This window comes from Choloepus didactylus, chromosome 4, assembly GCF_015220235.1.
Source record: "Choloepus didactylus isolate mChoDid1 chromosome 4, mChoDid1.pri, whole genome shotgun sequence".
Taxonomy (NCBI): Eukaryota; Metazoa; Chordata; class Mammalia; order Pilosa; family Megalonychidae; genus Choloepus; species Choloepus didactylus.
In genome coordinates this window covers 151,089,573-151,102,598 of record NC_051310.1, presented here as the reverse complement: position 1 = coordinate 151,102,598, position 13,026 = coordinate 151,089,573, and the positions used below count along the sequence as shown (strand labels likewise).

Sequence of the window (13,026 nt, the reverse complement as noted above, 5' to 3'; positions counted from 1 at the left end):
ATGAAATGATCTATGATCACTCAAGGCTTACCCATGTGGGTCGCACCATTTAAATGAGGGGCTGTGCTTGTATCCTAGGGAAATAGGAAAAACTTTGGCTTTTGTGTGAAATAAATACTCAGTGGCAGATATTTGCATTTTTAAGTGGGACTTGAATTACCATGTCTGTGGTCAACAATTAATTGTAAGAATTAGTACAAATTCTTAAAATAGAATCTCTTGAAAATTTTTTCAACTCAACCAAACTAGTTTTATATAGCAAGGCTATATCTGTACAGGAGGAAAGTTAGATGCAAATTTGAATTATTATTAGTATTATTCAGATTTCAATCAAACATTTTAGAAAAATGGAAAGTAAGCTATGCCAAAAAAAAAAAAAATTTCCCCAAACATCTCATCAGCTCTTTCGTGTGTTTCATGGAGAGCACAAGAAGGGGGAACATAAACTGAACCATATCTAACTCCAACAGCACAGAAAATGGAAAATTTAGGTACTGCTCTGGGATAATCAGGCAAAAATGAGATTTAGATAATTAAGGTACAGATATAATATGCATTTTACAAAATTATACAGATGAATAATTGACAAACTGGGCTGTTACTATAGACTTCGATAACACAGAACCAGCTGTATCTCTTGAGGAAGAATTGTCTAAATTGTATATATGACTGTTGCAACAGCCAGAGTAAGAGAATTTTTTTATTATATTGGATGTTGAACATAGTAAGAACATCTATTGTATAACAATCATGTTAATAAGAAAATTTTGTAAATCCTTATGTTTAAACTTTAAAATCTTCTGTATGGTAAATATTTTACCTCTTCCCCACATTTAAGATGTGGAAATTAATTTTAAGCAAAATTAATTGTTCTAAAGTCACACAACCAGTAAACATCAAACCATGAATATCTCTTGGAGAATTAAAGAGAATGCTGTACTTAATGTTTCATTAAAATAACAATGGAAAATGATCATAAGAGCAACACCTCTAAATTGTTTTTGCCAACATAGAAAGCCTATGGACTGCTTTAATATATTCCTCCGGCCTTATGCTCACAACCATTCTGCTCATGAGTGAGCTAATTTAATACTGTGTACCGGATTATTGAGATTATTCCAAAACTCAAGGGGCTTTAATGAGAAAGATCAAATTATTAAGCATTATTTAGACATTCTACTGGTATCTTCCTGCTTTCCAAATCTATAAAATGGTGTCTTCAAAACTTTTGTTTACAGCAAATACATGCTTTATCTGGGATGTCAGAATCCTTCACATTAAAAGTGTGCTTAGTTTACATTTCTTATCTCTCTATTGCCTCTCCTTTAGGGTTGTTTCACTGCAAGTCTGCAAACTGGATCCATGGATGAGGTCAATTCTTCAGTGGTGTCTGAGTTTGTATTGCTGGGACTCTCTAGTTCTCAGGAACTCCGGTTTCTCTTTTTCATTTTCTTCTTTGCGTTGTATGTGGCCATTGTGCTGGGCAACCTTCTTGTTATCATCACAGTGACTTCTGATGCCAGCCTTCACTCCCCCATGTACTTCCTTCTAGGAAAACTTTCCTTTGTGGACATCTGTCAGGCTTCCTTTGCTACCCCTAAAATGATTGCAGATTTTCTGAGAGAACACAAGACCATCTCCTTCAGTGGTTGCATAGCCCAGATTTTCTTTATTCACCTTTTTACTGGAGGAGAGATGGTGTTACTTGTCTCCATGGCTTATGACAGATATGTGGCCATATGCAAACCCCTACAATATGTGCTCATCATGAGCTCGCGGACATGCGCTATTCTGCTAATGATTTCCTGGGCTGTGGGCTTAGTGCACACATTAAGTCAGTTATCATTTGCTGTGAACTTGCCTTTTTGTGGGCCCAATGTAATAGATAGCTTTTTTTTTTGACCTACCTCGAGTAACCAAGCTTGCCTGTCTGGACTCTTACAAAATCGAAATACTAATTGTGACCGATAGTGGAATTATTACCGTCTCTGCTTTTTCCATCTTGATTGGCTCTTATTCCATTATTCTTGTCACTGTCTGGTTTAAGTCTTCTGCTGCAATGGCCAAGGCTTTTTCCACGCTGGCTGCCCATATCATGGTGGTGATATTATTCTTTGTACCTTGCATCTTCATCTATATGTGGCCTTTCACCACCTACCCTGTGGACAAAGTCCTTGCCATGTTTTACACCATTTTCACCCCCATCCTAAACCCCATTATTTACACACTGAGGAACAGAGATATGAAGGAAGCCATGAGAAAAATTGTGACCCATTTCTTGAGGTCCCGGAAAGTTTCTGAAATGCCACCAGTAATAAGGAATTCCTTTCATTAAGACAAAATTCCTTCTAATTTCTCAAATCATTATGCTGACTTGAAAATTTTCATTGTATTCTTGGGATATATCTCAACTGTGGAGGAAGTAATGAAGAAGTTGACATAGAGAGTATTTAATGGATACTCAAAAGTCTTTACCCAGTATCACCTAAGCAAAAGTTAAATATCAAAAAAACATGAAAAATTATATTGCTGTCCAAAGGTTTAATTACCTGTCATAGAAGAAAATATGGAATTACTTCACATGGGTAGTATGTATGCATTCATTTCTTTATTTACAGGTACATATGAATATGATAGAAAAAAGGAAGAAGTACCACAATTATTGGGTGGGGCATAAATTTACACATTTTTTTTCCTGATTTTTTGAGTCCTCTAATTAGAATACCTGAAAAATCTATATAGATGAATAGTATTTAAGAATCTGAAACTGATTTTCTTTTTCAAATTCAGGGACTAGTCAACCCCAATTTAATATAAATGTATAGACTTAAATGGAGATCATTAATTTATGAGATCCCAACCTCTCTCCAACCTCACCTGCTCCATATGGTTTCCAATAAATACAAATGCTTTAAAATATGGAATTACAGGTAATCATGAGGCTCTATTCTAACCATTCCATTTAATGGGCTTTTTTTCTGGTCAGTTAGGATAATTCCAATTACTTTTGAAATTATGAGTTGTAGTAGACAGATGAGAATCTAGAAACCTGAACCATATCACCACCAAGTTTTCAGTGCTGTGGGCAATTGTGCAACACTCTGAATTTGGACCAAAATGTGAAGAGCTCAGTGATAAAGAATCATTGTTAAAATATACATCCTGATTAGCTATCTGGACCCCTCTGCTGGATTTCTACTCTGAATTCTAGAGATTATTAGATGATGTATTAGTATTGATTAGCATTTTCAAGCTTACTTTCCCAAAGCCCTCAATTCATAAGCTAATAGAGTAATGTAAAACATTAGTGTCTCCTTCATGCCAAGTATAGGAACACTAGATTTGTACTTGGTTTTCTTCTCACACTCCCAACTCCAGCTAATCTTTTCTGAATCCATCTCTCACAGAACCATCATTAAGCAAAACTGAAGAAGCCTTGTGTGTCTCCTTTTCTTCCCGACCACCCATTTCTTTCTCTTCATAGCATTCTTGTTCTTCTGACACCTGTTTTTCTTTTTTTTCTTTTTTTACACTTTCAAAATATGTAACATAAGAATAATTTATAACTCAGTGTAAATTTAAATCCATCAGTTACCTCTCAGAGTAATGTGTACATGTTCATTTCTCTTGCTTATTTTGGAATATGATTCCATCAATGAGAGAAGAGGGTTGAGGGATTGGTTCTAGAACAAGGGACATGATGTCGAGATCTTACTAATGCCCCTGAACTTGCACCTTGCAGGAAGCCTAGTATCCTCACCTGGCCTTACAAAATTGAACTTCTTCTTGAATTAAAGGAGTGTCTATCATATGATTTTCTCAGCCTGGTATGCCAAAGCATTAGGAAGGTGTGATTCATTAAAATTCTTATTCTTTTTATCTTTTTTTTTTTTTTAGCTAAGTGGGTTAATTGCTATGATGTGAAATTAAGCCTTCTTTGTCTTTTATATAAAAGGGCTCTATTAAATCTAGTAAAAATGAGAATAACATGCTAATAAATTCAGAACTATTTATTAGCTACTCACTCATGACATTCTTTGGCTCATAGACTCTTTTGAAAATATGATGATGTTATAGCTCTTCTTCCCAAGAAACAGCATAGACACTTGTATATAATGCTAGTATATAGTTTATTTCTCCTTTTTACAGTTTATTTCATAAATATTAATTAAATACAAAAACAATTTTAAAATATCTCCTTTTTATTTTATTATGTTGAACATCTTTTCATGAGATCTTACTTTTTTTTGAAATCTGAATCTCTTCTATCAAATATTTCTTGGAATCTTTTGTTCATTTCTTTTATTGGATCACTTGGTTTCTCATTATTGAGTCTGAGAATTCTTTATATATTCTGGATGCAAGGCCTATTTCATATATGCTTTGTTGAGATTTTATTCCTAGTTGTGACTTGCCTTTTTGTTCAAACAATATCTTTCAAAGAGCAAAGTATTTACTTTCCAAGAAGTTAAATATATCAATTTCTTCTGTGAATTGGGAATTTCAGGTTGTAGCTAAGAAATCCTTGCTTGATGCAAGGTCACAAAACTTTTCCCCTGTATTTTCTTCTGGAAAGATTATAGATCTAGATTTACTGTTAAGTTTATTATCCATTTTGAATCAGTTTTTGTATATGGTGTTAGGTGTGAAATAAGTTCTTGTTTTTTTTTTTTCTTCCTTTTTTTTTTGTATTTCAGCACCATTTGTTGAAAATGCTGTTCTTTCTCTTCTGAATCCCTCTTGCATCTATCTCAAAATTCAGTTATCCATATATAAGTTGGTTGATTTCTGGACTTTATTATGTTCATTAAACTATTTATCTATCTTTGTACCAGTATCATACTGTTTTGGTTACTGTAACTTTACAGTAAGTAATGAAATCAGATAGTATTGGCCTTCTAACTTTCTTCTGCTTATCAAAGTTGTGGCCTTCTAACTCCTTTGCATGTCCATAAAAATTTTCAAATCAGCGTCAACTTCTCAGATAAAAAAAAGCTTGCTTGGATACTGATTGGTACTGTGTTGAATCTGTGAATCAATTTCTGACCTGTTAACAATAATCAATCATTCAACACATGAATGAGTTATATCTTTCCATTCAATCACTCTCTCTCTAATTTCTTTTTGCAGTGTTTTATAGTTTCTGTTAAAAAATTCTTTTACATCTTTGTTCAGATTTATCCCTAAGTATTTCATTCTTTTGGTGGTATTTTAAATGGTATTATTAAAAAATTATGAAATACAATTGATTTTTCTTTGTTGACTGTGTACCCTGTGGTCTTGCTAAACTCATTTGTTAGTTTTAGGAGCTGCTACAATTTTATATATACACAAGCAGTTGGCAAATTCTTTCTGTAAAGGCCAAATAATAAATATCCTCTTATGCTTTAAGACCCATTCTCTGTCAGGAATATTTAACTCTGTTACATTGGCAAAAACAGCCATAGACAATATATAACAAATTGTTGTGGTTTTGATCCAATAGAACTGTTTACCAAACCATGTGGTGGGACAGAATTGGCTCAAGGGTTGGATTCGCTAACCCCTTATGTAAACAATCATCTTGCCAGCATGTAGAGATAGCTTTGTTTCTTGTTTCACCCTCTATGACTTTTTGTTTTCTTTGCCTTATTGCACTGGCTAGGACTTTCTGTATGCTGTTGAAGAAAAGTGCTGAGAGAGAACATCCTTACTTTGTTTCTGATCTTAGAAAAAGCATTTGCTCTTTACCATTAAGTGCTCTAGGTTTTTGCAGATGTTATTTACAGGGTTAGGGATTTCCCTTCTCTTCCTAGTTTGTTGAGAGTCTTTATCATGAATAGATATTGTATTTTGTCGAGTGTTTTCCTTCTTTTTGTGCAACTATTGAGATAATCATGTTTTTTCTTCTGTAGTCTGATAATATGGTGAATTACCTTAATTGATGTTGAACCAGCCTTGCTTTCTTCAGATAAACCAAATTTCATCATGATGTATCATTATGCTTATATATTGCTGAATTATATTTACTAACATTTTGTCAAGGATTTTTACATATATATTCATAAGGTATAGTGACTTGTGGTTTACTTTTCTTGTAATGTATTTGTCTTATTTTTTTATTGTAATGCTTGCCTAATAAAATGAATTGGGAAGTGTTCTACCTTCTATTCATGATTCCATAATATATTTATTAATTCTGCAGATATATTTAGTTGTTTCTATGTGTCATTCACCAGAGTTAAAGAGTTGATTTAGGCAGCCCCATGCCTGAAGGAGATCCCAGCCTATTGAATCATGTTTTCCTCATCAACTTTCTCCAAAAAGAAGAGTTTCTTAAAATTGTATATGTTAAACCTGACCTAGTCACTTCATGGCTAGTGATGATGATTAATAGATGAATTGATTAATAGATGAAAAAATCTATTGATGAATAGATTGATTAATAGATGAAAAAAATCAGTACAATATATTATAGCTGTGCTTGTATAAAAACAACCCAGCTGTTTTTTATTTTTAATTTATTTTTGATCTCTTCATGGGCTTCAAGTTTTCACCTATTTCCCCACCCTCTCTTATATAATCAATTTTACTTTTTCTTCTGGATCTTTCTCAGAAGTTTACAACTAAACTTGATTGATTCAAGGTCATCAGCCACCTCCATATTATTAAATCCTAAAGTGATTTCTCATTCTTCTTCCTACCTAACCTATTAGTTATATGTAAGAGTAAACATTCTTCTCCTGAAATATTCTTCATATTTTGTTTGTAGAGCACTTTTTTCTTCTGGCTTCACTAACATCATTCTAGGGATTCCTCTTCAATCTCTTTTGAAGGTTCTGCCTCTTCTCTCTGATCTCTTAATATGAGAGGGTCCCCAGGGCTCAGTCCTTGGATTCTTATCCGTCCTCCTCCATCGGTGATCTTATTTACATGCAATGCTTTAAATACTATTTATACAGTGATGACACATAAGTTTATATTTTCAACTGGGTGTTTTCTTTGAACTCCTAACTTCAATACCCATCAATACTTGGAGTTCTGTCACCATTTCACACTTAACCTGTTCATAACTAAACTCCTGAGAGTCCTTCAAAAACCTGTTCCTCCAGGTTAATGGAATCCTTCTCCATTATGGAATCTTCATCTTCTTAATTCATCAGTTCAAAAACTTTTGAGTCAAAACTGATACTTTTTGTACACACCACTCTTGAAACATTTCAGCAAATTTGGCTGACCGTATCTTGAAAATGCACTCAGAATCTGACCACTTCTCATGATCTCTGCCACAGCTACCCTGATTCTAGTCATCTTCTTGGATTATTACAACAGCCTCGTAACAGGTTTCTATGCCCAAGCCTTCCCAGGTACTTCATTCATTACAAGCAACATAAACTAATGTTGATACAATGGCCTAAAAGCCCCAATACCTTCTAAACACTGTTTCCTCTTGGATCTTGTCTCCAAAATTTCTCATCCTTGTTCCAGTCACTTTAACAGACCCTGTTCCAGTCACCCTGGACTTGTTACTCTTACTAGACAACAATTGTTAAACAGATGCTAAAAAGAATTTTTATATACAGAAAGTTATCATATTATGCTGGCATAAAGAAAGACAAAGTATTTATCCCATATGTTTGCAGCCCATATCAATGATTGCAAATTTTAAAATTATTCTTGAAGGCTATTAAAAGACTTGTTCTTTTATGGAGGAGGATCAATTAAATTAAAAAAGGGGCCACACTGTTTTTTTAATATTAATGCTGGTTGATTAAGTCAGTCCACTCTGGTAGAAAGTGTTGGGCTTTTAGTCAGCAGACCTAGTTTCTATTCAAAATTTTGCCACAGTTTTTGGAATATTGAGGAATTTACTCAGCTTCCTTGAATTCCAGTTCCACATGTATAGAAGAAGGAAACTGAGCTAAATCAGTTATTTCTCAACAAAAATAAAAATAAACACTGAAACACTTTTTAAAATATGAAATTGCATGAGCTTACTACATAAACAGGTAAGTGGTAACCTGCCCTGATAGCAGCAGTTTGGAGGAGGGTGGAGATTTGGAGCCTCCACTTGCCTTAGGAGCATGTCGGGCACCTGCACAATACCTCCAGGGGTCCATGGATAAAGGTTTGAAACTCTCTGGATTAGAAAATCCCTTTGTTCCTTCCCCTGTTTTTTTATATTCTGATTTTCTTGCCTCTTCTTGGCCCTTGCTTGCAATCAGTTCAGTCTGAATACCTTACCCCGAAATATTAACTTCATCCCTTCTTTGTCTCTGTCCATTTTTTTACTTCTGTGGGCATACAGGGAACTTCTGCAGTAGCCTCCAACAGTTACTACTCACCTGTAGAAACTACTCAACTGTAGCCTTTTCCCCCTCCAGTCAATTCCACAGCCACTGTCAGTTACATATTCCTAAAATAGATTCTCCTGCACTGAAACCATGAATAGCATTCCATTTTCCATCAGATTAAGTAGAAACTCCAAGGCCTATCCTTGAGGTCTTCCAAAATACCATCCAATAAAACTCTCTAGCATATGCTATCTTTAGCCAAGCTGGAGTAGTTGGTCTTGGATTACTTCCAATTTTCTTCACTCATACTTTTTTTTTTATTTAGGTCTATATGTACCCTATAATCTTCCTTCACTCACTGTCTCTGCTTTCAAAACATTGCATCTCAGTTAATACCCCATTTTTGTCCACCTCTTCCCTTTTCTGTTTACCTCCTTCTTCATTATTCTTCTATCTTTGTTGATTTTTTTCCTACAAAATATTATCTTTCCTAACATCTATCATTTTATTTGTGCTTCTCTTATAATACACGTGCTATTCTATTTTGCATTATGTTTCAGTTTATTTTCATTAATTGGTGTTTCTAAATTATGGACTACTTGCAGATAAGAACTTCATCTTATTCATTCTTGAATTCTTATTCTGTGGTATTGCATGTAGTAGACATTCAATTTTTTTTTAATTTCTTGAATTAAATTTAATTTGGGAGTTGTAGGAAAACTAGCACATATTCTGTTTGCTAAGTGATTAATAATTTGCTATGTTGTAATATTTTACTACACCTATCATTACAATATTTTGAATGTGGCATGAAACAATGCTTTTCACAGAAAATATTAATTGTAGTGATTGGGAATGAACTGATCCTGCAGAGAGAATAAAAGGTGCTTTATGAGAATCTAATTACAACTCTAGAAAATGCATGGAAATCTTGTAAGTAAATATTTGTAGAAAATGAATTCTACAGTAGTTACAAGAGGCAGATAAAGTAACAAATGTATAGATAGATTAGAAGCATGATTTTCCTTGGATAGAAATAATATTTGCTAACTTATGACTTAAAGGGCTTGTTAGCAAAGGCCCCACTGGGACAACATTAACCATCCATGAGAAATGCATATCCAAGTTTACCACCTCTTATATAAAGTACGTAAATTACCAGGAGAAGCATATTTTGAGCAATATGAGGAGACTGCATTTTTTATATCATCACAAAACCTCAGGTTATTCCTGTGAAATTCCTGAAACAAAAAGAGCGGACAAATTCCACCTCTCTTATATGAGTCTATGTCATCCTAGCAATGACTCATGTAAGTTTTAATACTTCTGCCACTTCAAATAGTTTTCTGTACATAGACTACATTGATCTAATTTTCTATTACTCCAATTATGTTAATGAAATGGTGTCCGGCGCTTTCTCCGCCCCGCCTCGAGTCCTCGGTCGGCCGGCGATGGGGACCAGAGAGATAAGGGGAGAGAGGGTGCGGACAATGTCTTACCCGACGCACTCGTGATCACTCTGGACTCGCAGCAGTGAAGCATGTAGGCTTTTAATGGAACTAGGCAATCATCCTCTTTACAGGTTCCGCCCGGGGCAAAACGCCTCGGGGGAGAACAACCTCGATGCGGCCGTCAGGCGCGGCTCCTTGTGGGCTGTCTCTCCGAGCTCTGCCCGGGAACTTTCTTATAAACCTTACGTATATCCAATGGGCAAACGCCACGCATACAAGCATGATTGGTGAATACAGAGGGTTGTCACATACATCACAAAGCGGAAGCAGGATGTGGGCGCCATCTTTGCACCACTCGATGGGCGGGGGGAACTCAAGGGCAGGCTGCAGCTTGTCTACTAGGCCTAATCCGGAATGTGGCTGCTCACATCTCCCCCTTTTTGTTTTTATTTTGATGCCCCAGTGTCTCCAGTGATGAATGTGCTCCCGTGGACCTAGATGGCCCACAACGTATGTTTTGGTGCTTTGGGGAGTCTGGACTAGGTCCCGGCCATACTGCGGCGGGGCCTCTGGCACCGACCAGAATGCTCACTTCATATAGAGACCGGAGAGCCCATGAGCTGGAAACCATGTGGCTCTCCTTGCAGTACTCAGTCTCGCAACTGGGGGACAAGAGGGTTAGGAGAACGGTAGCCAGTGTCGAGGGCGTCACTAGGTGTCTCTGTGCAATGGCAGGGGTCCCGTCTGGCCACAACTAGGACTCTGCCCAAGAGATCTACCTGAGACAAAAATAGGACCACTGGTGCCGATTATTTATATCCGGGATTTTGCCAAATACTTAGCTGCGAACCTTGCCCCCAAATGCCCCGCTTCGAGTGGTTGGGATGGGTGCTGGACAGAGGGACTATAGTCATCAGGAGGGTTACAGGCAGAGGACATGGCCATCATGGCGGTAACACGTAATTGCTGTTGTCTTTGAAACAAACGCTCCAGCAAACTCTTAACAATGATCAAACCTACTAATAACCCCACAGCAAGAAGAACCCAGTTGGTCAGATTAGGCCAAGAGAACCAGGAGGGAAAAAAGGTCAATATTCCTGGCCCTCTTCCCGGTCTGCTGGGGAGTGGTCGACACCGTCGACATCATTTGACCGCTCATCACGCGAGTTGAGGACTGGATCCAACAGGTCACGTTGGGGGTTTAACGACCCGTCAGGCTGCAGTTCTTTGGTGTTCTCAGGCGACTGCACGGTTCTCACCAATCTCTCCGGTACCCACACTGGTTGGCGTCCTGGTTCCTGGGGAAAGACACAAACAGAGCCTCTGGCCCAGCTGAGCACTGGGTCAGGACCTTTCCATTGCCCCGACAGAACATCCCTCCAACGGACCAGGCCTCTATGCGGAGGACCTGGGGTGGTATGTTGTAGGGCAGGCGTCATGGTTGATGCGTTTTCATTTAAATAATTGTATGTAAATAGGGCGGCAGACAATTGGGCCCTGGGGGACAGACCATGACCTATTCCCCCCTTTTGCTTTTGTAATAATTCTTTAATGGTTCTATGCGCTCTCTCGATGATACCCTGCCCCTGAGGGTTGTATGGGATGCCATGTTTTAGGTGAACTTCCATAACATCACAAAATTTTTGGAAAGCCTTGCTGACGTAAGCCGGTCCATTGTCTGTTTTCAAAGTTTTTGGCTTGCCCCACGTTGCCCAAGCTGCAAGGCAATGCGCAATAACCTGATGGACCTTTTCCCCTGTCTCGGCAGAGGCAAACATCACCTGAGAACAGGTATCAATTGACACATGCAAGTACTTGACCCTACCAAACTCGGCAAAATGAGTAACATCCATCTGCCAAATGTCTCCCGGGATGAGACCCCTAGGGTTTACTCCTATTGAGGGGATAGCTTTTCGAGTGACACAATTTCCACAGGCTCGGACTATGTCTCTAGCTATTGCTCGTGGTATCTTAAACCGCCTAGCCAGGGTACCCGCGTTGATGTGGAACCTGTGATGGAATTCTCGGGCTAGTTGGCAAGGCGTCAGTGCAGGAAAGACATGTGGCTGCCGAGTAGCCATATCTACTAAATGGTTACCGCGTGCCATGGGGCCAGGTAAGCCCGTATGAGCCCTAATATGAACTATGTGAAAGGGATGCCGTCTCGCGAGAATCACCGTTTGAAGCTCGTGAAAGAGGGTGCTCACTGTGGAGGAACCCTTTATAATGCCCACAGCTTCCAAAATTCGCAGAGAGTTAACAACGTAGATGGAATCAGAGATAATATTCAGAGGGTCTGGAAACTCTTTCAAGACCGTGGTGACGACCTGCAGCTCGACCCACTGAGGTTTGAGTGGCTGAAAGAGAACAGTTTTGGGAGCATCTCCTTCCACACAATATGCTCCTATACCCGAGCTGGAACCATCAGTGTACACAGTGAGAGCGCCTTTAATTGGTCTAGGCGACGTGACCCTGGGAAAAATCACCGGGTGTCGGGTGACAAACTGTAGGAGGGGGTCTTTGGGGTACTGATTGTTGATACATCCCGAAAAGGTGCATCGGAGAATGGCCCATTGATCTATACACCCAGTAAGCACCTCAAGCTGCTGAGAAGAATAAGGCACCCTGAGGTTTTTGGGCTGCAGACCAAAATGTTGTACTGCCTGTTTAATGGCCTGTAGGGCCAGTTCAGCGACTGCAGTGGGATAATGTTCTAAAATCCTTTTAGGGGAAACTCCGGGGTGAATCCAGAGTAATGGTCCCCGTTGCCATAGCACTGCGGTGGGCTGTGATTCTGTCGGTAGAAGACAGGCATCAAAGGGCTCACTGGGGTTCACTCTTTTCAATGCAGCACTACTGAGCGCTTGCTCTACTTGGTACAGTGACTGCCTCGCTGCAGGGGTAAGGTATCTTGGTGAAGCCAGATCCGAGTCCCCTTTCAGCAACTCGAATAAGGGCATTAAATCTGCATTGGGTAATTTCAAATATGGGCGGATCCAGTTTATGTCCCCCATAAGCCTCTGCATGTCATTTAGGGTATGAATCCTGTCTAGTCTGAGTGTAACCCTCTGGGGTGAGATGTGGGTAGGCGTGAGCCTTGCTCCCAAAAAGGTGACAAGCTCGGTCATCTGTATTTTTTCCGGGGCCACTTCTAAGTTGGCTTCTCGGAGTGTTAGAACTAAATGTGCTAATGTGGTCCTAAGGAGGTCTACTTGTCCATGGGTCAACAGGATGTCATCCATGTAATGGAGGATCCTTACTTGGGGAAAAAGCTGGCGGGTACTGGCTAATTTTTCAGCCAC

General features: G+C 38.5%; 1 pseudogene; it reads left to right on the top strand.

Moving 5' to 3' along the window:
- The first annotated feature begins 1,362 nt into the window (after positions 1-1,362).
- On the top strand, positions 1,363-2,335 carry LOC119533447 (annotated as a pseudogene).
- Positions 2,336-13,026: the final 10,691 nt, after the last annotated feature.